The 25152-nt window shown below is 59.4% G+C and overlaps 1 protein-coding gene across 2 annotated transcripts in view; it reads left to right on the forward strand.

Moving 5' to 3' along the window:
* The first annotated feature begins 8804 nt into the window (after positions 1 to 8804).
* LZTS2 (leucine zipper tumor suppressor 2) overlaps positions 8805 to 25152 on the forward strand; it is a 45208-nt gene continuing 28860 nt past the window's right edge. Inside the window, exon 1 of one of the 2 annotated variants that reach the window (XM_038410683.1) lies at positions 8805 to 8912. The gene's annotated coding sequence lies outside the window, so the exon portion shown is untranslated. The remainder of the gene's footprint in view (positions 8913 to 25152) is intronic. The other variant, XM_038410684.2, reaches the window with a different exon arrangement.

Consider the following 25152-nt stretch of genomic DNA (forward strand, 5'->3'; position numbering starts at 1 on the left):
TTCCCCTTGGAGTCTCCTCTCCTGCGCCCCATGCCCAGGGTATGAGCTGTGCTGAGCAGGCCCCTGGGGGGAGCAGGCTGGGCTGAGCCTGGAGCTGGGTGCCAGGCCGAGCAGACCCCACTGGGTTCTTTGTGTCTCTCCCTTGGGCTGGCTGGAGTCCTGAGGCCTCAGTGAGGGACAAAGGTCCCTAGCAGAGCAGCGGGTCCTGGTTCCCCGTGCAAGCATTGCCCCAGGCGCCCAGACAATCTGCAATGCCCTGCGTTGGCGTGTTGGGTGTGTCGTCCTCAAGCCCTTGTGCGTGACGCCAGCCGAGATCTCGTCCACCCAGGAGCCCTCAGGCACTCACCAACCCTCCTGCCCCCAGGAAATGCCCCCCTGTGCTCAGCAGGGACGCCCACTTCTTCTCGCCACCCAGCGGGTCAGCAGCCCGCCCGACACCCTTCACTGAGCTTGCTTCCCAGAACAGTTGCTGAGCCCGGAGAACGTTGTCACCAGCTGGACTTCCTCTGGCTGGGGCCCAGCTGTCTGAGCCCTGCCCTCCCCTGACCCTGCTGCCCGGAGTCCAGGCCCAGCCCAGGATCACCCACATCGGTGGCGTCTCCTGCCCAGAGCAGCTGGGCTCCAGCGTGGCGCCAGGGCTCACAGACTGAGGAGGAGTGGAGCACTCTGTTCCCCCACCGCCTGCACCCGGCTGGCAGAGAAAAGTTGGCGTGCTCTGGGGAAAGAGACACAAACCCGGATTGTCAAGCAGACCCAGGAACTCAGAGCCTGTACGTACTGAGACCGCCCCAGTGTGGCCTTGGGGGAATGCACCCCGCTCCCAGGGCTGGCACGAGACCGAGGCCCCAGCTGCGACTCCCTGATCCTGATCTGCTCAGCCCTGGCACAAAGGAGAAGTTCTAACTTACACCAGTGGCAGACAGGGTGCAGTGGAGCTCTGCCCCTGCCCTGCCCTCTCCCTCTCCGGATGCGAAGGGTAGATGGCTGGTGCAGGAGGTGCCAGCTTTCCAGTGGTGGGGCGTTCCCCTACCCCCCCCCCCAAGAGGGAATTTCCCACTGGCCATCTCCAGCTGCTTTAATGCCACTTTGTGCTGTGGGACTTGCCTGCCTGGATAATTGGGTTCGTTATTTTTCCCGAGCCCTGATCAGCTCCTTGACTGGGTGGTGGGCAAGGCTAATCAATGAGCAGACTGAAGGCGGAGCGAGGAAGGCTGGCCTTGGGGATAAGGCACTGAGCTGGGACCCAGGAGATCTGGCTCCAGTTCCTGCCTCTGACACAGACTCTCTGCGTGATCTTGGGCAAGTCATTTCAGCTTGGTGCCTTAGTTTCCCCATCTGTAATTTGGGAATAACAAGCTGAACTCTCTGCTTAAACTACCAGCCCAGCAGGGACTGTGCCTTGCTCTGTCTGTACAGCCCCTAGCGTCATGGAGCCCTGCTGTAATACAAATGGTAAATAACAATCCCAGGGTGCGGTAGAAGCAGGAAATTGTAGTTTCTCCCAAAGAAGATTTAAAGATACACAAACCGGTTGCTGCCCCGTGTCTGCAATCAAGACAGCGATGGAGACCGTGGTGTCTTTCTAAATGCCCTGGAGGGCTGGGCATTCCTCGCCAGCGTTCTCCTTAATGACAGCCCTGTGCTGGGAGCAGCTGTGGCTTCACCCTGGCATGTGGGGTTCTTATTAACCTCTGGCTGCTTCCTAGTTTGAGGGTGAGCCCTATTTAGGGAGACAGGCCAATAACAGGGTGGACAGGGCTAATTGCTGCTTTCCGGGTGCATTCGGTGTTCGTGTCTGCACAGCCGAGGGAAGCAGACCGTGGCGCCGGCCTGGCCTTGCCCTGAGAAGTCCTCAGATAAGGCAGAGGAGGACAGAGGCTGTCGCTGAGGTGTTCTAGGGAGGGAAAGGAAGAGGGTCAGCGCCCCCCGATCAGCAGTGGAGCCTGGGGAAAGGAAGGTAATTCATGGCCCCGCTTGTTTTGCCATTGGCTGATGGACGGGGGGGGGGGGGCGGAGGGGGAAGGGGATGGGGTGCTCCCAGCTGAAAGCAGCTGGGTTGGGTCCTGAGCCCTGCTCTCTGGGTTACTTTGCTGCCTCCTGGGCCATGAGCATTGGGGTGAATCTATGGCTCTGGGGAACAAGGGCCCCTCCAGGGCTTATCACAGCTGGACGTTTCCACTGTCACTCTCCTACCTCCAGCTGCTTGCAGGACCAGAGGTACCTTCGTGGGCGGGAGGCAGTGCTTAATTTGTGCCAGGGCTGAGTCCTGGCATCGCTGGGCCTGGCCATTCGTAGCCCCGGCACCGCTGGGCCTGGCGGTTCAGAGCCCCGGCTCCGCTGGGCTTGGCAATTTGTAGCCCTGGCAACTCTGGGCTTCCTGTGTCAGGTATGAATGTAAAGAAAATTGCTTGAGCCCCGGCACGTCTTTCATTGCAAATTAAGTCCTGGCAGGAGTGGGGTGTTATTGACACGCCCTCGTTTGGGAGCTGGTTTTATTGATGGTCTGTTGGGCTGGGGGGTGGCAAGTTGCTGTGAGGGTCCAGATAGGCCCAATGGCCTGTGATGGGATGTTTGATGGGGTGGGATCTGAGTTACTACAGAGAATTCTTTCCCGGGTGCCTGGCTGGTGAGTCTTGCCCATATGCTCAGGGTTCAGCTGATCGCCATAGTTGGGGTCGGGAAGGAATTTTCCTCCAGGGCAGATTGGAAGAGGCCCTGGAGGTTTTTCGCCTTCCTCTGTAGCATGGGGCACGGGTCACTTGCTGGAGGATTCTCTGCACCTTCAAGTCTTTAAACCAGAATTTGAGAGGTTTATTCCAGGAGTGGGCGGGTGAGATTCTGTGGCCTGCGATGTGCAGGAGGTCAGACTAGACGATCATAATGGTCCCTTCTGACCTTAATAGCTATGAGCCTATGAGTCTATGAGATGAAAATGCTGGCATCTGTGTGGGCAGGGCTGCAGAACCTGCCCCTGGGAGCCAGGGGCTGTGGCTTGGGAAGTCACAAAATACAATCTCACACACTTTGCTGAGCTGCTGTCCCTCTTGTGTTCCTTCCAGAAGCACCCAGGCAGGCAGGGGTTAATTCCTGACTGAGATTCGGCCCCAGGCTCAGAGTGAGGGCAGGGGTGGGCTGGCAGGATGCCAGGCCTAGCTGTTTGTATTGTTGTTATTTACTGGGTGCATTGTGGTAGGTGCCCTCATCCTGGGCCAGGACTCCACTGCGCTAGGCGCTGTACAAACACGGCACAAAGAGACCGCCCCTGCCCCTGAGCTGCCAGGCTCAGCTGCTCCAAGCAGCAGGCTCCTTCAGCTTTAGCTCTTTGTAACTGGCTCGTTAGGTGAAACAATTGGGCAGCCTCTGGGCTGCTGGCGGCCTGTGGCTTCCAATAGCCAATTGCTGATGTTTGCACTGGGTGATTGGTCATCTGGGTCCCATGGTGTTATTTCTTTTCCCTGATTGGGTGAATCATGGGGGAATTTCAACATGGGAGTGGTCAAGAGGCTGAGACTCAGGAGACCGGGTTCAGTGCCTGGCTCTGCTGCAGACACCTTGGGTGACCTGCTTCAACTGTCTGTGCCTCAGTTTTCCCACCTATCCCTCCCAGGGATGTTGTGAGGGGAAGCCATGGACTCCCAGACTTGACAGCAATAGAGGCCATGTAAGGACCCAGACAGACAGATGTTCTTTCTTCTCTGGTGGTACCCAGCACTCTCCAAACACCTGGAAGACTGAAGGGCTGTTGTGGTTTTGTTTGTTGCTGACCCAGCTGATCTGCCATTGGTGCCAGAAGTGGGATTCCATCCAATGAGCAGCATGGCGCCCAGGACCCTCCTGACATGGCTGGTGGAGCAGCAGCAGCAGCAATTGATGTGGCAACAGCAACTCCACCTGCAGCAGTTTATCCGGCAGCAGCAGGAGGCACCCATTCTCCCTGTTTCATGTACCACAGGCCGCTAATCACAGAGATCTGCTGCAGCTGGCATTCTAGCCATGTGCACACAGACTGACTGCCCAATTCCACCTCCAAATGCCTCCCTCCTGCAACCCATACTTCTCCCTCTGAGTTCCAGGCAGGTTTCTCCACAGCCAGGCCAGAGTCTATCAGGAAAGCAAAGACCGTGGGGCAGCCCAACTCTAGACACTGGAGCAATGGGCCCCACTCAGGCCCTTTGATTGCCTTGAGCAGGGGGAGCTGGTAGTGCCAGGGGATGCCATTAGATGTTAGTGAAAGAAAGTGGCTAGCCTTGCCCAGCCAGTGCCCCAAGGCCACCCCTACTGTGGGATAGATTGGCACAACTAGTGGGCATCCCCAAAGAAACACCAAACCACCAAGGAGCTTATGTCTTAAGCTTGGCTTGTTTCCTTCAGCAAACTGGGGGGTTAACTTAACCCCTTCCTTGGGCCCTGAGGTGGGAACAGAAAAGCAGCTCCAGTTACCGGGGCACGTGGAGGGGAAGGTCTGTGCGAAAGGGGTGTGGAGTGGCATCGCCTGGCACTTTCCAGGGCTGGGCTAGAACCCAGACCGAGTTTTCCTGTTTGTTTGCTCGTTAATGGATGCGTTGCTGCCGTGGCCTGCAAAGCCGGATTTCTCCCACTGCTGTCGCTTAAACCGCTCCAGGAATAAAACCTCACGGGGGGGAAACTTGCTGACTAACAGGTTGGTTCTTGGCTGCTGAGCCAGCTGCCCCGCTCCCACGGCTGGCACGGCTGTGAAAAAGCATCCCAGCTCCAAACGCCTTCTGCTCCCAGCAGGGTTCCAAACTTCCCCCCCCTCTATTTTACCCACCCATTATTTACATCCTCCTGCCTCTCCTTTCCAGCCCCCTACCTACAGATCAGCTGGGAGGCTATTGCTGTTAGACCCACAGGTCAACTTTCCCAAGGTGGGGCCTGCTTCCATGGGGAGCTATGGATCTGCCTCCTGGGGGCGCTCCCCGAAAGCCTGGGTCTGATGGCCCTCAGGGCTCTCTTATTCGCTTAGACTTTTGTGTGTTTTCCCCCTTAATCCTGCATTGGCTGCAATGACTACCTTTCTCTTGGGATAGAAATTGTCTGTTTTTTAGCAGCTGTAAATAGCATCTGGATAGGAAGGTGATCAAGGCTTTTAAAAAGACTTTCAATAAACCCTGAATTTGTATTTGTTTCTTTCTAAGTAGCTGAACTCCTGCTAGTGTATTCATTCCTGGCTGGTGTGAAGCCAGCACTGCGGATTTATACCAGCTGAGGAGCTGTCCCTCTAATTAATTCAGATTTGAGAGTGTGCGGCTAATTTGTAGCAAATCATTTGTTCAATTCATTTCATCTTTGGCTCCCCTATCAGTGGACTGTCTGTGAAAAGACTGTGAAATTCTTTAATTTATTTATTGTTCAAAATGGTTCACATTTCTCCTGCCGAGAATTTTGGTAGATGGGTCCCACATTGCCAATTGCAGAGGTTTATTAATTGCATTGTGTGAGTTAATGATGGGATAACAAATCACAGCACTTGCTGCTCACTTTGCGCTCTTCCTGCATGGATCTCAAAGTACCAGATAAAAAAGGGTAGATATCATTACCCTCATTTCCTAGATGGAGGAAACTGAGTCACAAAGAGGCAAAACAATTTGCTGACGGCCAGGCTTTGAGTCAACAGCAGAGTCCTGGAGCGCTGTTTATGTTGGTTTATGTAATCAGCCACTCCCATGTGAAATGCAAATTTCAAATATGACAACTGCATATACGATTTGACATACCCACTGGGCGGACTGGGTAATGCAGTAGTAATCTTGAAGACAAACAATCCCGCGTGATTCAGGTAACTCACCACAACAGCCGGCACATCCAATTACAGACTTGATTGTAATATTCACAGATTTGTATTTCACGGTGCATTGGTTAGTTACATAAGGCCTCCAGCCCGCAAATGCAAAAAGGGCACGTGTTTTGTGAAACCCAGTGGGAATGTGACAACTGACTGTCGACTTTGAAATTCACCTTCTGAGAATAGTCAAGATTTAAAATGGCTCTTTGGAAGCAGAGCTCAAGTATTTGCTCTTTCCGGAGAGTGAACACAGCAGCATCACACAAATGATTGAATCAAGATTCACACCTGAACTCAAATGAATATTTGGGGAATGGGACATGTTCATGGTTTATGGAGCTCTGCACAGCATGGCTACTGGAAGGTAACAGACAGCTAAAAATGCAGCTCTCTACCACTTGAGATAGTGAAGGCTCTCCATTGGCTGTGTGCAGTACAGGGCTTGTGTCACACAGGTGAGCAGTTCTGATTCTATCCAGCAGAGGGCAGTAGGACTAATACATGCAGGTCAGTCCTTATCTATCTCACAGGTGTGGTGTGTGGATTGACGTTTTCCTTTGGTGTTGGTAAAGAGTGGACTAAATTCTAAATATTATTAGTGCTCAAGGCTCAGACCAACAACAGTAACTTCTTGTTATTTTTATCACATGCAATACTGTCCTGGGACAGGGGCTTCTTTGCTGCCCCGAGATGTGATCTCTGCCCCAAAGCACTCACAACCCGTTACATTAATGTCATGAGTGAGCAGTGATGCAAGCAGATTTTAATTCTTACCCATACGCATAGGCCACTTATGGGAGGGACATAAAGGGGGGACACCAGTTAAAGGGGGGGCACGTGACATCCCCACATGACCCCGCAAGTAACTTCTTCCCGCCTGGGGTCCCCGCGCTTTCCCCATCCCATGTTACCGGGTGGGGGAGGCTTTGTTCTCCCGCTGCACCAGATACTGATCTCTGAACCACAGGGCTCTCCTGGCTGGGAACCACAGTGGCAAAAGGAGCAGATCATGGGGCTGCCAGCAGCTGTCCGGGGCAGCTGTACAGCTGCCAGCCCCACCCCCAGCCCTGTCCTGCGGCAGGGCTGTACAGACCCCAGACACGAGAAGGGCTGGGGATGGGGCTGGTACAAGCGCACTGGAGGAGCTGCCGGCGGCCCCACATTCTGCTTCCTTTCGCCACCGCGGTTCCCGGGAGAGCCCTGAAAACGTGTCTTTCCGGTACGGCGTACTGGCCATAAATATCTGAATGGTACGGTGTACCTGACTGCACCGGCTCATTTGCATCACAGCCAGCGAGAGTCACGAACAGCAGGGTTTTCATATGCCACGCTCCTGCAGCAGCCCGCCATGTGTCTCGCTGGGCCCAGCGATTGATTCTGATATCTCGTAAGCTCGTATTGTTCTTGCCCTACTTCCCAGAGGCCGCAGTCAGGATCCGGGCCCAATTGTGCTGAACAATGCAAAGACCTGGGGCCTGAGTCAGCAGAGTTCCAAGGCGGTAAAACTTCTGTAGCACCCACCCTCCCTGCCCCAGAGCCATACGCAACCTTGTGTGCAACGTGCAACGGCAGAGTTTCTAGGCCGAAAGACAATTCCATTGGAAACCCGAGTTAATTAATGACACACCCAACCTCACCCTCCTGTTAACCTGGCCTGCTCCAGGAGCTGCAGTCAGGGAGGACACGTTGGTGCACCCCGCAGCTGGTCAAGTTAGCTTTGCTTCCTTGGCCCCCGAAAGTGGATGTGGCTCTGGTCTTGGTCTGATTGACAGCTGTCACTTCACTTACTGGGAAGCCTGCAGCTCCAGAGGGCCCCTGGTACTACCTTGTGCTGGGAGGCTGTCAGCTCTAAGCAGGCCCAGACTGGGTTACCGTATGGATGGGAGACAGACTGAGCCATGGTGACAGGTTTCAGAGTAGCAGCCGTGTTAGTTAGTCTCTAAGGTGCCACAAGTACTCCTTTTCTTTGAGCCATGGTGGTGGTTCAAGAGTGAGGCTGCTGACCAGGAGGGTACTTGGGGGTCCTATTGTCTCTGAATGAGCCTTGTGTGGCAGGGTGGGTGACCCCGCAGAGGGTGTCGTTTCCCTAGAGTGTTGCCCCAGTGAGTTGCTTGGGGTGCTTTGTCCTCCTGGTGAGTACTGACCCCCCCTGCCTCTGTGCTGAGGGGTGACTCAGTAGGACTTAGCCCTCCCAGTGAGTACTGAGCCCCAGTGTGCATGGGGCTGCTGCCTTTTGAACAAGGCAAAGATCCAGTGGCATTTTACCCGAGAGGCAGGGTGTAAATGTCAGCGGCTGGCCCACGTGCTGACCCTGCTCCCTCCCTGGTACAGCTTCCACTGGGTTTGGGATTCTTCTTCCCTTCCTCTGCTCCATGGTTTGCTCCCTGGTGGGGGTGGAGTGCAGCTCAGCCCCACCCAATAGTGTTTCCAGGCCAGCCCCTAGTCCCTATGTGGCAAAGAGGGTCCATCCAGATGCTGTGGGGCTGTGACACCTGCCTTGGTGGGGAAAGGCCACTGGGGCAGCAGGGCAGCTTTGTACAGCACCTGGCACAATGGGGTCAGCCTGGTACACGACTGGGGGGTGGGGTTAAATGCTACCATAATATACACAATAAATGGGTACTGACAAAATCCTGGGGGCCCCCAGTCAGCACAGAAGGATCCTATGGTCTCCTGCCCCTAATGGGCCCCCGGGGGGGCTGATCTGGGGTGTTAGGGGTCCCCATCCCCATAGCAGGATCCTAAGGTCTCCCACCCCTAAAGGACCCCCGGGGAGGGCTGATCTGGGGGGTTGGGGTCCCCATCCCCCTAGTAGGATCCTAAGGTCTCCCGCCCCTAAAGGGCCCCCCGGGGGCGGGCTAGTCTGGGGATGGAGCGGGTCTGTCGCTGGGGCCGAGCTCCCGTCTGTAGGGACCCCCCCAGTCGGGCCCCTCCCCAGCTGCGGCTCCTTGTCGGTGCCCTCCCCGCTGGGGGGGCTCTAGGGGGGTGAAGGCGGCCGGGCGGAGCCTGGCGCTGGGGGCTCCGGCGGGGGAGCGCGGGGCGGGCGATGGGAGCGAGTGGAGCCGCCCTGGCCCGGGACGGGAGCGGAGCGCGGAGCCGGGGGCCGCCGGTGAGTGGCCGGGAGGGTCCCGGGGCTGGTGGGTCGGGACGGCGGCGGGAGGGACTTTGGGGGAGTTGTTGGGGGCAGCGGGGGGGAGGAGTTTGGGGGAGTTGTGGGGGGATGTTGGGGGCGGTGGGCGAAGGAGTTTGGGGGAGTTGGGGGGGGAGGAGTTTGGGGGGGAGTTGGGGGGGATGTTGGGGGCAGCAGGGGGGGACTTTGGGGGGAGTTGTGGGGAGAGGTTGGGGCAGCGGGTGAGGAGTTTGGGGGAGTTGTGGCTGTGGGGGGCAGGGGAATGTTGGGGAGGTGGGGTTGGGGGACTGGTGGAGTGAGTGGGGGATATAGAGGTCCAGTGTGTCAGGAGTGAGTGGGGCAGGTTGTTGGGGGCAATGGGGTGAGGGTTTAGGAGATGCGTTGTGGGGGGATGGGGAATGTTGGGGGTGGTGGGGTTGGGGGCCATAGAGGGGTGGGTGAGGAGGGAGGAGGTGAGTTGTGGGGCTATGGGGCATGTTGGGGGGCAGTGGGGTTGGAGGCTGGGATGTTGGGGGTGACTGAGGTCTGCGGGGGATGGGGTGAGGAGGTGGGAGGTGAGTTGTGGGGGGATGGGGCATGTTGGGGGTCACTGAGGTCTGGGAGGGAGTGAGGAGGTGGGAGGTGAGTTGTGGGGGGTGGGGCATCTTGGGGGGCAGAGGGGTTGGAGGCTGAGATGTTGGGGTAAGGGGCTGGGGACTGTGGTGAGCAGGGTGTTTATGGGGGTTACTGGGCAGTGGGGGGGGACTGTTGGGAGAAGAGGAGGGTTGGGTATTTGGGGGAGGAGGTAGTGGGGGCATGGGGTACATAGGGCAGGAGCTCAGCATACAGTTCACACCACGCCGGGCAGGCCGCAGCTGGGGCACTGCCCTGCTGCCCTGATGGCGCTGTGTCCCTGATCCCCACTGGTGAGGCCCTGTCCCCAGAGTGCTGGGAAAGTGTCTTGCTCCCTCTGGCCCCTCGCTGGGCTCAGGAGGGTGATTTACAGTGGAAGCAGCCCCTACCTGCTCTGGACTGACCCCGGCCAGCCAGGCCTCTCCTCCCCCAGCCCTGGCCTGCCCTTCTAGCCTGGGCAGGGGCTGGCCTGGCTGGCAGCTGCTGTGGCATATGGATCTCCATCTCTTTGGCAAAGCGCACGTGTGCATGTTAGGGGAGATGTCCTCTTTCTCTGCCCCCTTCCCATAGGGCTGCCTCGCCTGTCACCTTTGCTGCCCTGTGCAAACTCCTGTGGTGTAGAGTGAAAGGCGGTTCTGTGGTTAAGACGCTGGATTTGGACTGCGGAGAATCTGGGCTCAGCTCCTGGTTCTCGGGCAAGTTGTTTAGGGCCGGACTGGAGTCCTTCCATTCGCTCGGGTAGGGCTTGGAGCCTCTCGCTCCGTACCTCGATGGAATGTAACGGCCGGGATGGAACGCGAGTCTGCAGTGCAGTCCTCCAGAGCAGAGAGTCTCGTTCTGGAGAGCATCGCCCGGAAGCTTCGTCTGGGGAGTTATGGTGGGAGAATGCCAAGAGTGGGGCTGGCAGGGGGCCTGGAGAAGGCTAGGAAAAGCGTGTGTTGGGGGATGCATCAAATACACCCTGATCTGGTTTTGGAGGAGCTGGCTTTCACCTCCGCTCGATGTGGCTGCCCTGAGAAAGCATGGTTATTGCTGCGCTGCCGGATTTCAACCGACGCCAGCTGCGCTGTGAGCTGTTCATTGAGCACAGTGTAATATGCCTGTTTGCGGCCGGAGCTCGAAGGTCTGAGGGGATCTGTAATGTGATTCTTGGATTGGGAAGGCTGGCGGGGAGGGGAGCTGTGACCTGCTCATGAGGATGCCAGCTGGAAGGAGGAAAATCTCACAGTCCTTCCTCTGGATTCATGCTTTGATGCCCAGCAAGGAAACAAGCACCCTCTTCCCTGCCGAATTGCTGCATTAGGGCCTGATCCAGAGCCCTCTAAGGTCAATGGAATGGCTGCCATTAACCTCCGTGAGGCCCGTAAGGCGGGCAGTATGGGAAAGGGTAAACGTGACCAGATTTCCACGTATGAACATGCACATGGGATCCAAGTCACGAGCATGAGAGAGACATGCAGCGAGAGGCAGGCCTCCCCCACACCCCCCTGGTGCGTTCTGATAAGCTGGGGAGGATGTTTTGGTGTGACGTTGGAGCCATAGGGGTCAACTTGAAATGGCAAGTGGTTTGTTATTGCAGGGCTTGTGAGCTGATCTCATCTGACTTTCTCCTGTGCGGACACGCTTCTCCAGCAGGTTGTCATTCCTTTCTGAAGACTGGCTGCTTTTCCCTTTTCTTTTCTCCTGTGTGTGTCTCTTTCTTTCCCCCACCACCTCCCTTCCCTCCAGCGGGGTCACGTCACTGAGGAATGCAGAGCAGCACCCTGGGCTGGATGTGGGTATGCAGCTCAGCCAGCTTTCAGCTTCGTTGGCAGGAGCGTGTGACGATGCCTAGAGGAAACCTCGTCCCTGCCCTGCTCCCAGCAGCATAAATTTCACTAGGGAAAATGACACCCACTGTTTGGCGGCTGTTACATTAATTGCTTGTGTTGTAACTTGGACTCCAAGTCTGGCGGCTTGGGTGGGGAATTCAAACTTGGAGCAGTGGGAGGTGTAGTGAGGATCAGTGCTGTGTGGGAGAACTGGCCTCTTATCAGCTGTCTGGAAAACTTGAAGGTAGAAAACAGTGTGTGGGGGGGGCGGGGTCAGGAGTATGTACACGTGTGTGTACATTGCTCCTATGCTTGGATTGTCGATTCTAGGATCAGCAGGGTTATGAACATTGACCAGGCACCTCTGACCCTGAGGAATACACCTAGTAGCCCTAGGCAGAGAAGAAAAACCAGTGGGGAAATGCTTTCCCAAGCAGTTTCAGTGTGAAATTGACATGATTCTTGTCAGTTTCCCTTCTGCTCTGGGGTTCTGAATAGCTGTTGTGATACTGACCAGAGTCTTGTCAGTTTCACACTACTGCTGCTTCAGAAACTTCTGAGCCCCTGCAGAGGAGAGCTGCCTGTCTGCAGACTCAGGGTTCATCAGGATGCTTGGAAGGTTTTCTCCGAAGCCATAAGGGCTAGAAACTCACTTAAATGTTCCAAATTCACACAGCACACATTAAAAACTGGCTATTGACAGGTCTCAAAACGCAACAGGGTATCACCATTGACCGTTTCCATTGGGGTCCTGCAGGGGTCAGTTCTTGGTCCTACACTATTTAACATCTTTATCAATGACTTGAGAGAAAACATAAAATCATCACTGATAAAGTTTGCAGATGACACAAAACTTGGGGGTGTGGTAAATAATGAAGTGCACAGGTCACTGAATCACAGCGAACTAGATTATTTGGTAAACTGGGCGCAAGGACACAGTATGCATTTTAATGCAGCTAAATGTAAATGTATACATCTTGGGACAAAGAATGCTGACCATACTTTTAGGGTGAGAGATTCTATCTTGAGAAGCAGTGACACTGAAAAAGATTTTGGGCCGTGGTGAATAATCAGCTGAATGAATGCGATCCTGGGATGCACAAACAGGGGAAGCTCAGGTAGGAGCAGAGAGGTTATTTTACCTCTGTACTTGGCACTGGTGCTACCGCTGCTGGGATCCTGTGACCACGTCTGGTACCCGCAGTTCAAGAAGGATGTTGATCAGTTGGAGAGGGGTCAGAGAAGAGTCACGGGAAGGGTTAAAGGGTTAAAAAACCTGCCTGATAATGACAGATACAAAGAATTCAATCTATTTAACTTAACAAAGAGAAGGCTAAGGGGTGATTTGATTACAGTCTATAAAGTACCGACATGGGGAAGAAATCTCTAATATAGCTCTGCAATATAGCAGAAAAAGATATAAAATGATCCAGCGGCTAAATGTTGTAGCTAGACAAATTCTGACTGGAAATAAGATGGACATTTTGAACAGTGAGCATGAGTAACCACTGGAGCAATTTACCAAGGGTTGACATGGGTTCTCTCTCACGAACTGTTTTTGAACCAAGAGTGGATGTTTTCTAAAAGATCTGCTGTAGGAGTTATTTGGGGGCAGATCTCTGGCCTCGGCTACACAGGGGGTCAGACTAGATCATCACAATGGTTACTTCTGGCCTCGGAATCTGTACAATTCTACAGAGAGATTGATGGCTTTTTCCCCCTGCGATGCCCCCCCATAGCCCTTCCCCACCCCATTCTGATGTCCTGTGACACTGGTGTACTTGTGTCACTGCAGAAAGATGGAAACTATAATCACCCTTCACCATCTCACGGCCCCATTAGGCAGTTGCTTAAGAGGGAGGACATCTGTTGCGATTCCCCGAGGGGGAATTACTGTGGAGCCAGTTACAAAACAGCATTTCTGCAGAGGCCAAGGAAGTGCTGGGACAGAAGCTCCAGTGAAACTAGGTGACCTTCTAATCCATTTACCCACATGCTGGCAGCTCCCGCTTCCAGGCAGAGGAAGTAACAATGAATTCAGAGTAATGAAAGTTCATCTGAAAAAAGAAAAGGAGTACTTGCGGCAGCTTAGAGACGGGCAGCGCCTTTCTAGGGGGCGGGAGGAAGGAAGATCCCGACGGCCACGGATCTGGCATCTTCTCCTGGGTATCTGGCAGTGTCTGCAGATTGCTCCTCTGCTGACCATCGCTGCGCTACACCTGTCTGCCAGCTGGTGCTGGGGCTGTTGGGTCTCTCATGGAATTTCAACTGGACCGGGGGATCCGTTTTCACTTCCTCATCTAAACAGGCCCCTAGTGTTGCCATGTGACATTACACAACCCAGAGGGGCTGCATTTTGGTGGCGGGCACAATAATTCCTACCGATGTTGTTCTTGTATAGCGAGCTGTGAAGCTTGGGGATGTCACACGCTCTGGTTTTGGTTAAAGATGAGGCCAGAGAGGGGCGTACTTGTGAAGGGCGTACTTGTGAATGGTTCCCCCGCATGCCCATTTCAAGCAGTGGCCCAGCTCAGTGGCCCTAGCCACCTGATGGCCCCATTGGCAATTTCCCTGGAGCCAGAGGGCGACTCCTAAACTTCATAATACTGCCCCAGTCATAGCCCCCCTCCGCAAGAATGCAGCTATTGTTATTTGTCTGGTGGCGGTGCCAGGAGCAGGACCCTGCTGCACCCCGCTGCGCTAGGTGCTGTACAAACAAACAAAAGACAATCTCTGCCCCCAAAAGCTCAGCTAGGCAGTCCCGACTCCTGATCCCAGGGGAGACTGGTCACATCACGATGGAGAAGTGTGCTCGGGGTTTTACAGCCGGGGGTGTGCCCCTAACAAAGAGGAGGGCTGCTCCGGGCCGCGTGCTGGGGAAACTCCCACAGGCTGTCCCCGGCAGCGTGAAGCAAACCTTGACTTGGGTACGTTGGTTTCTAACTAAACTGTGCCCAATCGGTGCCCGGGCCTAGGACGGTGGCAAAGGAAGCGATTGCTTTCCCCTAGCAGAGGAGGGCTCCCTCTGGGTCTCTCAGAGGCTGGGGGGTGGATTGGTGAGGACAGGGCAGGAATTGGAAGTGGTATCCAGGGGAACTAGCTTGAAATATTTACGCTTTCTGGTGGAAAAAACAGCTCTCCCCTTTGCTAGTCCTGGGTCCCTCAAAGGCCAGCAGGGAGTAGCCTCTTCTGTGTAAATGTATCTGCTGTCCAGCCCTGCTAGCCCCTGTGAGCATATTCATGCTTGTGATTTATTCGCAATAGGATTAAACTGTCCCTTCTGTCCAGGCCTGTATGCCCCCCACCCTCCTACGATCCCTGGAGACCCTCCGATGGGTGTCATTAATCTGGCCCAAGTGTGTTTCTCTACGAGGTTGATGAGTGGAGCAGCTGTTCCCTGGAGCTTTATTTCTCCTCGGCTGTTAGTCATTGAGCATCTCAATTAATCCTCATTGTAGCAGTTCAGCTACACCTTGGTGGGGACCTACTGGCTTTAGTTTGCCACCTGCCGCGGTGGGCAGGCATGTCTGTGTGGGCGGAGCCTCTCTGCAGAAAGGGGTGGGGCTTTTCAGAGGGCGGAGCCTGGCTGCTGAAAGTGCCGCTCAGCCAAGAGGGTGATGGAAAACCCCCAGGTTGATCAGCTCAGCTGCTTTTTTGGGGAGGGGGGAGTGAGGGGGCGTTCCTCCTGAATTTAAATAGCTGTTCGGCAGGTGTGTCCAGAGCTCCTGGGCAGATATAGATGCCGTGGGGCTGAGCTCACCACCACAAGGCCTTGACTGTGGGTGTGATCAAGGGGAAGAGGTGTTGAATAAACTACTGGCCCCTCCACTTTTGCCTTCTCCCGCTGATGTCCCTTTAAAGCTGCTCTGGACGAGGTTTGATCCACCTGGCTCATGGAGCAGCATGAGCACCCAGGTGCTTGGCACACCGGGCATCGCCAACGCTGCTGAGCGGGTGCCCTGGTGACCGGCGTGTAGGCCAGAGGAAATGCACATATGGTAGATTGAGGCATAACCTCGCATTCTGCTCCTTGGGAAATGGATTGGAGCGAATTGGGTCGTCCCGGTTTGAATGAGTTTCCCAGCGGTAACGTGCCGGATAGTTAGTGTCCGGCTCACGCGTCTTAGGGTGGCCGCGCTGTTCTGTGGAGCAGCCGGCAGCTGAGCAGGGACTGGGGGGAAGTACTGAAAACATGTCTGGTGGGAAGGGGTGTGAGGCCTAGCGGGGCTAGTGGAGAAGTGGCTCCCCCTGGAGCCGTGGGTTCCAATCACACGGGAAATGAGTTTGCTGGCTCTCAGCCACGGGGTACGTGTCGTGCTGGCTTGGTGGGTGAGGGGCCGTGCAGAGAGACGGAGCCTGGGAAATGCAGCTCTCTGTCCCGTGTGGGGAGGAGGGGGAGAGCAGAGGGGGTTTTCCAGCCAGGCCTTGAGCTTTTGGCTGTTGGAGGGAGGAGGAATGGGTTAGCTGGTGGCTTTGTGCTCTGAACAGGACGCAGTGTCCCTGGCCAGCGGGAATCGGCAGGACGGTGTTAATTATTCACCTAGGCTGCCCCAGGGTGCATGTGGCCAGGTTGGAGGGGAATCAGAGAGGGGGTGGCTGCACAGGGGCTGGGGAGCCATCTGGGGCCGGAGCAGCTGGAGGTGGGTAGCCTGCCAGGCCCAGGTGTCCTTCACCTGGAAGGAGCGGGAGGCTGTGGGGGGCGGGGAGTTTTTCTGCTGGTGTTGGATGAATTGATGTGACCTTGGGGTGACTGGCGGCTCGTCTCATTTCTGGGTGTGTTTCTGGCCTGCCAGGTGCTGGGCTTGGGGCCTGGCTCGGGCCCACCTCAGTGACTGAGGTGCTGGAGGGGAGCTCCAGGGGTTCAAAATCAAATCCTGCCTCTCCCCCCGCCCAGCTGAACTGCCCTGGCTGTGCCCCGAGGGGGCCTCCCGCTGTGGGGTGGGGGCCAGGACCAGTCCCCGAGAGGGGGCTGAATTCAGGGCCTCCTGGCTCTGCGGGGGCTGTGACTGTTGGCACCGAGGCAGGCTCCCCCCAGCCCTGAACGGGGACGGCCCCCTGTGCGCAACTTGCTGCACGTCCAGAACACCGGGGGCTTCCCCCCCGTGCTCCAGCCCCACTCCGGGCTCCTGCTGCCGGGGAGGGAGCTGCTGGGAGACTGGCGCAGGGGACCCCCCAGCTCCTGGCGTCCGTGGGCGGCACAGCGGGGTCATTCTGTCACTTGGTCTGTACGAGAGCCAGCCCAGGGGTACGCGCTAAACAGAGAGAGAGGGGAGCAGCCCCCCCAGCAGGCCAGTGGTACAGCTGGGCCTAGACCCCCCCGGGTCCCCAGCTGCACCCTGGCCTCCCAGCCCACACTGCCCTCCACACTTCCGTTGGGTCCCCAAGCTGAGGAGGGGGCCCCGTGCCAACCAGCTCAAATTCTGGGCTGTTGATTGCACGGTGCCAGGCGATGCCCTGCTGCCTGCCCAACCCGGAGGCCGCCTGTGTCCCTGCCCCTTTAAGGAAAGTTTGTTTTTCTCCGTGCCTGGCAGTTATTTTAGTGCTAGACCAGCTGAGCAAGTGTGCCGGCTCCGGGGCTCCACCCGTGGCAGGAACTGGATGGGCAGCTTGCCCAGCCTTGGTTATCAGGTACAGGATCGCCGGCAAAGCACCTTTCTCTGCCTTGGGCCTGCCTCTGCCATCCTTACTCTGGCACGGCCCGGGTGCCTTTGGCTGAGGGCAGGACAGCACCCCGGGGCGCTGGGGACCCAGGCGCAGAAGCCAGCCACGTGCCAGCTGATTGTGGGAGGCTGGGCACAGCCCTGTGCCTGCTCCCCTGGCAGCCTTGGCATGGGAATGGAGGGATGCTACCTTCCCCAGCAGGGAGCTACCTGTGGTGCTGCCTCCTGTGAAATGCCACGAGTGGCTGCCCAGCAGCCCCGGGGGGGCAGGGCGGGGCGGGGTCCCCTGTGTGATTTGAGCAGGCCAGAATGTGGAGGAATTGTGTCCGGTCCCGAGGTGCTAGCTCTCTGCTGAGTCTCCCCAACCCATTGCAAGCCTGGCCTCTGTTGCGGGGGGGCATGTTTGGGGGGCAGAAGGGTCCCGTGGATCAGGGCACTGGCCCAGGACTCTGGAGACTGGGTTCTGTTCCTGGCTCTGCTGCGTGACCTTGGGCAAGTCACTGCACTGCACTGTGCCTCGGTTTCCCCAGCTGTAAAATGCGGATAACTGTCCTGACCTCATCTGGAAACTGCTCTGAGATTGGCTGACAAGGGGCTGTTCGGTGAGGACGTAGGTTTATAAGAATACGTCTGTGCTCTGCCGGTCTGATACCGTGCCCATCACTGAGGCGTCTGGGCTCATGACCCCTTCGCAGCCCTCTGTCAATGTGTATCACCGTTGCCCCTCTCTGGGGGAGATTAGCCTGTGCCCTGTTTTACACATGGGGAAACCGAGGCACAGAGCAGGGCCCCAGTGTGTTGAGGCCATGCTGCGGATAACAGCCCAGGAGTGCCAGTGCTCAGAGGACTAGGCCGTGCTGCCCTTCCCGAGGCTGTACAGGCACAAGCTCCATTGGCACGTGCAGGGGAGTGGTGTGCACAGAAGTAGGAATGTGTCTGGCACATGCTGATCTGGGCCGTGCCAAGCGCCGGAGGCAGGAGCTGTGGGGTGGGCAGAAGGAGGATATGGAGGGCATCCGGGGGAGAGCCAGGTCAGCGCTGCAGGGGGCAATGGGCTAGTCCTGGGCTCTAGGGCTGGTTCCCACCATGCACCTGCCTGGGATCAAGCCCTTGGGCCAGCACTGGCTGTCTGTGAAACCTCCCCCGGTGCGGTGTCACTGACTCCTGCGCCCTGGGATGGCCCGGTTGTGCCTGGTGCCGGCCTGTGGCGGCTCGGGGAGCTGATGGGGGGGAACACACTCAGCCGGCGGTTCCCAATGTTTTCCCTTCCGAAGGCTCCCTGCAAGGAAAAGGGCAGGAGTAACGTCCATTTCCAGCTTCCCCCGGCGGGCGCCGGAGAGCTCTGCCGGGCTCCGACGTACCCTGGGCCTCCAGCCGTGGATGGCACCAAACCCCGGTAGAAACCGGATCTGACCCACTCTCTGGCCCAGTGAAGACCAAGGCGACGCCTTCCTCCTTCACCCGGCTTTGCTGCAGTTTGGTCCTGTTTACACGGGCAGAGCCAAACTGGATTAGGCCGTGACGCCGTAGCCACGGCCCACTCCTGGGGAGGCCGAGACGTGTGGCGGGCTGGAGCTGGTGGGAGAGCAGCCGGTGTGTGGGGCCGGGGGTACGGTCAGGGCAGGGGGTGCAGCAGGTCCTTAGGGTGAAGGACGAAAGCCTCCTCCAAAGGACAGAGCCCAGCCCAACGCTGGCACAGGGGAACGGGAGCCAGGATGCCTGGGTTCTTTTTCCAGATCTGCCGGGTGGCCTGAACTGCCTCCCTCTGTGCTTCGGGTCCCCCGTCGGTGGGCTGGGGAGAGGGAGCCCCCCTGAAAAAAGGCTGGAGTCGTCAGGCCACGTTCCTCACTGTGGGTCTGCCAACCCTGCCTGGTGCCCTTCCTGGAGGGGAAGCTGGCACTCACCCTGCCTCTTGTGCCAGGCAGCACTTCCCTGGGGGATGGCACCGCAGTGCCCCTGGCAACCCAGGAGGGATTCGCCCGATGCCAGCCGGGGGAGGCACGCTGCCAGCCGGACAGCTGGGGCCTCCCCCCCATGCGCTGCCCACCAGCCCCTCCCCCAGCCTGGGGCCTCGGTTGCTGATGGTTTTGCTTGAGGAGCTCCTGGGTGGGGTGGAAAATCGGCAGGGCAGCGGCCAGCCTGGGAGAAACTAGCAGCCCTTTGTCCCAGGGCTTCCTCCCCCAGCGCCTGGCCTCCGTGGCAATTCAACCCGCGTAATCCTCTGGAAACAAACAGCCGCGCGGCTCCCAGTGGGGTGGGCCCTGGCTCCCCAGACGGGGTGGAGGAGGAGGGAGCAGGGGTCTTTCCTGGCAGGGGTCCCTGCAGCCCCGCTGAACTTGGGGAGCAACGCTCCCGTCGGGCCTGATCCCCAGCCCCATGTGGGCTCCTGGTGCCGTCAGTGGGGCAGGCCTGGGGGTCGGCGTGTCGCGGGTGGGGAGACGGGGACCTTGGTCTAATGAGTGCGGCTGGTGACTGACTGGGCACAACTGGGCTGGGGATCCTGTGAGATGCTCTGTGTCTTCCTCCTCCCTCCTTCTCCTCACCCACCTGCTGCCAGGGCTCGCCCCATGGCTAATCCCCAGCTGCCAGCAAGAGGAATGTGCTTCCCACGGGTACCCCAGAATCCTGGCCTGCCCCCTGCCCCTCTAGATGGGCCCTCCAGTGGGCGCTACTCCAGAGCCAGAGTGGGCCAAACGGATCAGTCAGCTGGTGCCCAGGTGCCCCGCTGGGTGGGCATGGGGCCCGGTGGCTGTGTGGAGCAGCCTGAGGCGGTTTCCTTAGCACAGCACAGCCGGGAGCACTGCCCGGCAGGACATTCGCTGACCCCCTTGCGGCTGGCTAGGGAACTCTGGAGTTGTCTCGAGGCTGGGGTTTGGGGTGGAAAGGCACAACAGGGGAACCCCTGCCCCAGAGCTGTCTTGGGGCCATCAGGATTCCTGGGTTCTAATCCCAGCTCTGCCATTCCCTCCCTCTGGGGCACCTCTCAGCTCCATGCTTCAGTTTCCCCATCTGGATCCTGGAGGGGGTTGGGAGGATGGGGAAGTTAGTGCTTGTGTGGCGACAGGGCTAGAGAAGGGTTAAGTTCTGTGGGCCGTGGCTGGACAGCACCAGACAGGACCCCCTGAGACCTTCCATTAGGAGCTCAGTCGTGCCCCAGGGTCTTGATGGGTGAGGGGAGCTGATCTCACTCTGCCCCATACTCTGTGGGGCAGCATGGACAGTGGGCACAAAGCTGCTGTCCCGCCCCCGCGACTGGGAGGAGAGTGGGACCGGAGGGCTGGCGCTACCCGGCGTGGGGCTGTTCATTCCTGGATCCCAGGGCTGTGGCCCGTGCAGCGTGATCCGTGCAGGCCAAGCACTGGCTCCTGGTGCAATCAACAAGCCCCTGTGCCAAGCAGCAATAGCAGGCCCAGCCGAGGGCTGAACGAGCCACGGGGAGCTCCCCGCTCCCCAGTGTGGGTCCCAGCAGGCCAGGGCTGAGACGGGTTTGTTGAAGAGCAGGGGGGCAATTCAGGATGGCCCCTATCAGCAGACAGGTGGGGGCTGGACCCTAGGCCCCTGCTGAGCCCTGCGTGAATGGAGCGAGGGGCGAAGTCTCAGATCCAGCTGAACCGTTCCAGAAATCGGCTGGAAATGCAGGTGCTCAGTGCTCGGTGCCTTGTGAGTGTGATTCAGCAGGGGGTGCTCTTCCCTCCAAGGGTATGAGCCTGGGTGGCCCCATGGCCGTGGCATCTCTGAGCTCCCCCCACCCAGTACTGAACGCCCAGGGCAGGGAGTTTGCATTCTCTCCTGCGCTGTTCAGCAACATGGCGGTGGGCTGTTAACCAGCTGCTGTGCTCCGCTCCAGAGGTGGCTGCATTCCAGTAGCGGGTGCTTTCGCGTAACTTGTAAAGGGGTCTCTGGGGTGGAAGGAGGCTGGGGAAAGGCCAGGCCAGTCGGGGTTTGACGAGATGTGTCAGAGGAGGTTTGCTCGGGCCCGAACAGCGTAGGGCCTGTAGGACACAGAGCGGGTTTGTCAGCAGGAGCTAGCGAGGTGCCAGGAACAGCTGCTGGCGAGTCATGTGGCCGACCCGGGCTCGGGGCTGCTGGTTAAAGAAGCAAAGATCAAATAAAGGCCCGGGCCCGAGGCTACCCGAGCACCACTCTCTGGGTGCGTGATGTGGAGGGGAGGGAGGGGGGGCCAGGGGCTTGGCACAATGGGTAGATTCCTCCCTCCCGGAGCCAGCGTGTGGCCAGGAGCCCCCGTTACTCCCACGGGGGTCGGAAGCCAATGTCAGTGCTCGTGAACTGGTGAAATAGGGTAGGGGCACCTCCCCACACAGCTCTGCCGGTGCCCCTCACTCCTGACCCGCAGCCCCCAGCTAGCCTCACCCTGGGCTCCCCCACACAGCTCTGCCCGTGCCCCTCACTCCTGACCCGCAGCCCCCAGCTAGCCTCACCCTGGGCTCCCCCACACAGCTCTGCCCGTGCCCCTCACTCCTGACCCACAGCCCCCGGCTAGCCCCACCCTGGGCTCCCCCACACAGCTCTGCCGGTGCCCCTCACTCCTGACCCACAGCCCCCGGCTAGCCCCACCCTGAGCTCCCCCACACAGCTCTGCCCGTGCCCCTCACTCCTGACCCGCAGCCCCCAGCTAGCCTCACCCTGGGCTCCCCCACACAGCTCTGCCCGTGCCCCTCACTCCTGACCCGCAGCCCCCGGCTAGCCCCACCCTGAGCTCCCCCACACAGCTCTGCCCGTGCCCCTCACTCCTGACCCGCAGCCCCCAGCTATCCTCACCCTGGGCTCCCCCACACAGCTCTGCCGGTGCCCCACACTCCTGACCCACAGCCCCCGGCTAGCCCCACCCTGGGCTCCCCCACACAGCTCTGTCGGTGCCCCTCACTCCTGACCCACAGCCCCCGGCCAGCCCAGTCCTGGGCTCTGACACCTCACTCCCCCCCAGTTCTGAGCCAAGCAGGTCCCTGTCCCTTGTGATCCTACCCAGGATTTGCACCCAGGTCTGTGTTGGGTAGAGCAAGGTTCTGGGCTGGAAGGGTGAGTGGTCACCTCCAGCGGGCCAGTCTCCCCCCATCCTCAGGGCCCTTCCTGCCCCCCCCCCCACATTGTAGTCCAATGGAGCTTCCAGGGGGGGTGCCCCAGGGCAGGGGCGAGTGTTTTGCTGGAGGAGAGGATCCCTCCAGCCAGCTTCCTGATGCCCAGAGCTCTGCAATGGGCCTACTGACGGGGTGCCGAGGTGTTGGGGGGGCTCGTTCCTGGGGTGCCAGGGCCGTTAGTCTACGGAAGCAGGGGTGTGGGGGTGTCGTGGCCTCCAAGGGTGCGAATAGCTTGTGTGCGGGGCCGCGCGGGCTGCAGGCCTCTCGCCCGTGGCCCCGGGATCGGGCCGCACGAGGTGAGTGTTGTGATGCTTGTGAGGGAGCTGTTGCAAGTCCATCCAGCTGCCGAAGGACATGGGGCTCTGAGTGGTTGTGGGGTGGGGTCATGGGACAGGGGTCACGGGCGGCCCACGGAGGTCTCCTAGCCAGAAGGTTTGGCCTCAGGTCTCCGCAGATGACGATTGTCCCTGGGCTGGGCTGTGGCACCGTGGGCACATTTCTGTCTCGGCTGGGGGTTGGGGAGGGGCAAGAGTTACTGGCTGCAGGGGAGCCCAGGGCTGGGGGGCAGCAGGGTGAGGGGTCTCTCATGAGCACCCAGTTCCCCCCTGGATGAAGCTCCTTACCCTGAGTGGCGCAGTGACCAGGGTGAGCTGATCTCGTGGGCGGGCTGATTGACAAGAGGGATCCCCGCACCCCCCACCTTCACCCCCTGCCGTGCGCTGGGCTGGGGCCCCCTCCCCACTTTGCTGCCCCAGGGGCGAGTGCCCAAGGGGCATTGGTAGGGCCAGGGTCCCCGTGTTGCCTCCCCCCTTGCAGGAGGCCGTTGAGCTGGGCTGGGGTCTGGCTGGCCTGGATCCGAGCTGGACGGGGCAGATGGGCAGGCAGGGCGGTCAGTGTGTTGGGGCTGCTGCCCCGGGGGACCCTCGGCTGTGGGGCTGCAGCCTGGCCCCCGGGCTGTCCCATTGCAGAGCGGCCAGTGGGGGCTGGTATGTCGGCCCCAGCCCCAGGGATCCCCCGACGCGGTTCCCCTGAGGTTCCACCTGCCGCTGGCGCCTCTGGTCCAGGCTCTTTGAGGTGGAAAGGGCCAGCAGGGAAGGGGCCTCCCCAGCCTCCTCCAGCTCCTGGTGCCTGGTTCCCATGTGGTGCCCGGGGCCAGGTTCAGCAGCTGGAGCGGCTGGGCCCGGCCCACACGGGGTTAACGCTGGCTGGAGGAATTCAGTGGGGTGGGGGTGGATGAGCAGCGCTGCCCCCTGCTGGATGGTGCCACAGCGCCACGCGCAGCCCTGGGAACCGAGCAGCTGGGGATGACTGGGAATCCCAGGGGCACAGGGACGTCCATCTGTCTGGACAGGGGAAGACGCTGGGGTCCCTGGTGGGAGGCACTGGGGAGCTGGCAGGGTGGCGAGTGCAGGGGACCTGGTGGGGGATACTGGGGGTACTGGTGGGGTGGCGGGGGTTTGGGGGCCTGGCAGAGGGGCACTGGGTGTGCTGGCAGGGTGGCGGGGTCTGGGGACCCTGGCGGGGAGGTACTGGAGGTGCTGGCAGGGGCTTGGGGCCCTGATGGGCGGCATCGTGGATGCTGGTGTCAGTGGGGGCTGGGAGACCTGTGGGGGGGCACTGGCAGGGTGGCAGGGGGCCTGGTGGGGGGCACTGGGGTTGCTGGCAGGATGGCAGGGGTTGTGGATCCTGGCGGGGGGGCAATGGGGGTGTTGGCTGGGTAGTGGAGGCTGGGGGCCCTGGCGGGGGGGGGTGCTGGCAGGGGCAGGGGCCTGGACGGGGGGCAACGGGGGTGCTGATGAGGGTGGGGGGTCCCTGGTGGGGGGCACTGGGGGTCCTGGCAGGGACTGGGGGCCCTGGCCGGGGGCGGCCCTGAGGGTGCTGGCAGGGGTGGGGGACCTGGCAGGGGGGCACTGAGGGTCTTGGCAGGGGTGGGGGACCTGGTGGGCGGGCACTGAGGGTGCTGGTGGGGGCGGGGGGCTGGGGGCCCTGCATGCCCCATGTGCTTCTCCCTGCACATGGGCAGATTGACTGGAGGTGGCAGCTAGGTGCTGGGCTCTGTGGTGCCAGGCCTGTCCCCATGCCAGCTGGATCCCCGGCTCCAGGCACTTCCACAGCTGCCGGGCAGCATGCGAGAAGGCAGCCTGAGTGTGTGTGTGTGTGGGGGGCTGATCCCTCGGCTGGCGTGTGTCACACGACTGGCTCATGGCATGGGCTGAGGGGTGGGGGATGCGTGTGCCCAGTTAGGAATGGGTTCAGGGCCTAGGACAGGCATCGCGGGGGGAGGGGCTGCGAAATCCCTCCCCAGCACCAGCCTACGCACCCCCCTTCACTCCTGCACTGGTCATGGTCATCCCCCATTGACCCATCCCCCCACCAATGCCCCAGCTCCCTCGTTCCCCCATTGGCCGTCCCACCCCATTAACACTCCCACTCCCCTCTTGCACCCGGGGCTCCCTGGCCCAGGCCTGGCGGCTCTCAGGGAAGGGGCTGTGGCTGGGGGGGTGAGCAGGGTCCCCAGGTCTGCCTGTGAGTGGGCTTAGGGGGTGGAGGGGCCGGCTGGGTGGGAGCTGGCCATGCTGTCAGGGCCAATTCCCACCCAGCTCCGCTCCCCTCTCCCCTCTGCTCCGTGTTGGGGCAGCCAGGCCTTGGGGAATCTCCAGTGGACGTGGGGGTAGGAGGCACAAGTCACTGCCCCCGTGAGCTCCACTGGGGCGGGGGCGGGGGAGCTGGGGTCCACGCTCACCTGATGAGAGCCGAGAGAGCAAGAGAGAGCTAGCGCTCCTCACTCCCAACGTGCAGCCCCTGCTAGCCCAGCCCCGGGCTCCTGCAGGCCACAGCTACCTACCGGCTGAAGGGGGCCGGTCTGGCCAGGCCGTTGGTCTGGGACTCTTGTCCAGGGTCCGGGCTCTGGAGAGCTGCTGAGTCCCAGAAGGGTCCCTTGCCATGCAGGCTGTAGGACTCTGGCAGGCAGGGGAAAGGTGACAGGAATAATAATTATAATCTCCCTGTGCTGGGCATCATGGCCAGGGATAAGGCTGGC

The sequence above is a fragment of the Dermochelys coriacea genome, chromosome 7 (assembly GCF_009764565.3).
Source record: "Dermochelys coriacea isolate rDerCor1 chromosome 7, rDerCor1.pri.v4, whole genome shotgun sequence".
In the NCBI taxonomy this organism is placed as follows: Eukaryota; Metazoa; Chordata; order Testudines; family Dermochelyidae; genus Dermochelys; species Dermochelys coriacea.